Consider the following 4,039-nt stretch of genomic DNA (forward strand, 5'->3'; position numbering starts at 1 on the left):
TTACAAATTTCTATGTCCATTTTACCTGTCCTTTGTTTTCTTTCCCGTTTAGAAATAAGTGGCTTTAGGACAAAGTCACTTCGTTTTCCCTTAACAAAATGCATTCCCATTCCTTATACATTTTTCTTTTAATTTTCTTGCATACAAGGATATATTCCTTATTAATCTTAGTAGTTTTAGAAACCTTAATTTATAATGAAACTAAGAAGTAAGCAATTGTGAACTGTTTGTTATACCAATATTTCTTTTCCAATTCAGTAAAAAGTATCTTATTAATAGATCCAAATATCTTTTGTTTTCTGTAATAAGGCAAAAGTAGGTACACTTAGACTTGTTTAGTATTGAATAACTAATGTTTCAGTATTTTGTCTTACTCAGAAATGACATAGACATTCAATGAATTCCCATCATTCAATTTAACGTAGCAAACTCTAAGGGTGTAAATTACCCCCTCAAAATTGGTAAGCTATTCTAAATAGATCTAGCATAAAACAATTATCACTTAAAACTTCACGTAGGGAAAATGGCGGACTAGGAAGACGCAGAATTCGCGTCTCTGCACAACTAGGGCACCTACCAGGCACCAGTGGGGGACCACAGACACCTAAGGGGATGGGAGGAACCCCCAGCGACTGGTTGTTTCAATTATATTTTTATTTTACCTAATATATTTTTCATCTTTCTAATTTTATTTTGTTCTTTGATATTGTACTTCTCCCTTTTTTCTTTCTTTCTTTCTTTTTTTTTTTTTTTTTTTTTGCCACACCACGCAGCTTGCAGGGACCTTGGTCCCCAGGCCGGAGGTCGGGACCGAGCTCCTGTGGTGGGAGCTCCGAGTCCAAACCGCTGGACTAACAGAGAACCTCAGACCCCAGGGAATATTAATCGGAGTGAAGTCTCCTGGAGGTCCTCATCTCAGCACCAACACCTGGCTCTATCCAACTGCCTGCAAACTCCAGTGCTGAACGCCTCAGGCCAAACAACCAGTAAGACAGGAATACAGGTACTAGCAACACAAGAAACAAATAGATAAACTGGAGCTTATCAAAAGTAAAATCTTATATATATATATATATATATATTAAAAAAAAAAGTAAAATCTTTTGTGTATCCAAGGACACTATCAAGAGAGTGAAAAGACACCCCACAGAGTGGGAGAACATATTGGGAATCATACATGCGATAAGGTTTTATTATCCAGAACACATTAAACAGCCTTGCATATCAATAATAAAAAGGCAAACAACCCAGTTAAAAAATGGGAAAGAAGTTGAATAGACTTTTGTCCAAGAGTGATAAACAAATGGCCAATAAACAGATGAAAATTTTCTCCACATCGCTAATCATCAGGAAAATGCATGTCAAAACCACATGAGATAACCACTTTGCACCTACTAGGATGGCTAGAATCATGGCCAGAAGTGTTGTCGAGGAGAAAAGCAGCGGCGGCGGCTCTAGCGGCAGTAGCAGTAGCGCCGGGTCCAGAGAGTGGAGGTGCTCCTAGAGCAGCGGCAGTTCTGACTACAGCGCGGGGACGAGTCCGGTTCGTGTTCGTCCGCGGAGATCTCTCTCATCTCGCTCGGCTGCGGGAAATCGGGCTGAAGCGACGGAGTCTGCGATGGAGAGAGAAAAGGAACAAATCCGTAAACTCTTTATTGGTGGCCTGAGCTTTGAAACTACAGAAGAAAGTTTGAAGAACTACTGCGAACAATGGGGGAAAACTTACAGACTGTGTGGTAATGAGGGATCCTGCAAGCAAAAGATCATGAGGATTTCGTTTTGTAACTTTTTCATCCATGGCTGAGATCGATGCTGCCATGGCTGCCAGACCTCGTTCAACTATGGGAGAGCGGTTGAACCAAAACATGCTGTTTGCAAGAGAGGAATCTGGAAAGCCAGGGGCTCATGTCACTCTGAAGAAGCTGTTTGTAGGTGGAATTAAAGATGCTGAGGAACATTATCTTAGAGATTACTTTGAGGCCTACGGACAAATTGTTACCATTGAGATAATTACTGATAGGCAGTCTGGAAAGAAAAGAGGCTTTGGGTTTGTTACTTTTGATGAGCATGATCCTGTGGATAAGAGTGTGTTGCAGAAATACCATACCATCAATGGTCATAATGCAGAAGTAAGAAAGGCTTTGTCTAGACAAGAGATGCAGGAAGTCCAAAGTTCTAGAAGTGGAAGAGGAGGCCACTTTGGTTTGGAGATTCTCGTGGTGCTGGTGGCAATTTTGGACCAGGACTAGGACCAGGACCAAGTTTTAATATGATAACTTAAGAGGAGGACCTGATGGGTATGGAAGTGGTCCTGGATTTAGAGATGGGTATGCTGGGTATGGAGGAGGGCCTGGAGGTGGCAGTTTTGGAGGTGGCCCAGGTTATGGAGGAGGAGGATATGGTAGTAGAGGTTCTGGATCTGGCAACCAGGGTGAGAGCTCCTGGGGTGGGTATGGCATCTATGGAGGAAGAAATCGTGGAAGTGGAAATGGCAATGATTTTGGAAATTATAACCAGCAACCTTCTAACTACGGTCCAATGAAGAGTGGAAACTTTGGTGATAGCAGGAACATGGGGGGGACCGTATGGTGGAGGAAACTATGGTCCAGGAAGCAGTGAAGGAAGTGGGGGTTATGGAGGGAGAAGCCGATATTGATCTTCTTCCTATTTACCATGGGCTTCACTGTATAAATATGAGAGGATTAGAGCCCAGAGGTAACAGAACAGCTTCAGGTTATGGAAATAACAATGTTAAGGGAACTCTTATCTCAGTCATGCATAAATATGCAGTAATATGGCAGAAGACACCAGAGCAGATGCAGAGAGCCATTCTGTGAATGGATTGGATTATTTAATAACATTACTGTGGAGGAAGGATTGTAAAAAAAAAAAAAGTGCCTTTGAGACAGTTTATTAGCTTTTTTTTTTGTGGGCCTCTCACTGTTGTGGCCTCTCCGGTTGCGGAGCACAGGCTCCGGACGCGCAGGCTCAGCGGCCATGGCTCACGGGCCCAGCCACTCCGCGGCATGTGGGATCATCCCGGAGCGGGGCATGAACCCACGTCCCCTGCATCGGCAGGCGGACTCTCAACCACTGCGCCACCAGGGAAGCCCTCTTAGCTTTTTATTTGTTGTTTCTTTCTAGCGGTCTTTGTAAGTGTAGAAGCATTCCTTCTTTGATAATGTTAAATTTGTAAGTTTCAGATGACATGTAAAAGCTTTTTTAAGATTTTTCTCAAAGTTTTGAAAAGCTATTAGCCAGGATCATGGTATAATAAGACATAACATTTTTCCTTTAAAAAAATTTAAGTGTGTCTTAGAGTTAAGAAGCTGTTGTACATTTATGATTTAATAAAATAATTCTAAAGGAAAAAAAAAGAAGTGTTGTCAAGGATATGGAGAAATTAGAACCCTGTACACTGCTGGTGGGAATGTAAAATGGTGCAGGCACTGTGGGTAAGAGCTTGGTGGTTCCTCAAAAAGTTAAACATGAAATTAACCCTGTGAGCCAACATTTCCACTCCTGCCTATACTGAAACAGATGCTCAAATATGTGTACGTGAATGCTGGTTGCAGCACTATTCACAATAGCCAGAAGGTGGAAATGTCCTGAATGTCCATCAGTGGCTGATGGAAATGTCCCAAATGTCCATCAGTGGCTGAATGGATAAACTAAGTGTAACCTGTACATAGGATGAGAATAATAGTCATAAAAAGTAAGGGAAGGGCTTCCCTGGTGGCACAGTTGTTGAGAGTCCGCCTGCCGATGCAGGGGACACGGGTTCATGTCCCGGTCCGGGAGGATCCCACATGCCGCGGAGTGGCTGGGCCCGTGAGCCATGGCCGCTGAAAGAATTTTTTTTTTTTTCTTTCTTTGTGGTACGTGGGCCTGTCACTGTCATGTCACAAAAAAAAAAAACAAAACAAAACAAAACTTTCTGTCTGTGAATTCCCTGGCAGTCCAGTGGTTAGGACTCTGCAGTTTCACTGTTGAGGGCCTGAGTTCAATCCCTGGTGGGGGAACTAAGATCCCAGAAGCT

At 42.6% G+C, this 4,039-nt stretch overlaps 1 pseudogene; it reads left to right on the forward strand.

Annotated features, from left to right (window-relative positions):
• Positions 1-1,618: 1,618 nt before the first annotated feature.
• LOC137222666 (heterogeneous nuclear ribonucleoproteins A2/B1 pseudogene) lies at positions 1,619-3,753 on the forward strand (annotated as a pseudogene).
• The last annotated feature ends 286 nt before the right edge of the window (positions 3,754-4,039 follow it).

This window comes from Pseudorca crassidens, chromosome 3 (genome assembly GCF_039906515.1).
Source record: "Pseudorca crassidens isolate mPseCra1 chromosome 3, mPseCra1.hap1, whole genome shotgun sequence".
NCBI classification, from domain to species: domain Eukaryota; kingdom Metazoa; phylum Chordata; class Mammalia; order Artiodactyla; family Delphinidae; genus Pseudorca; species Pseudorca crassidens.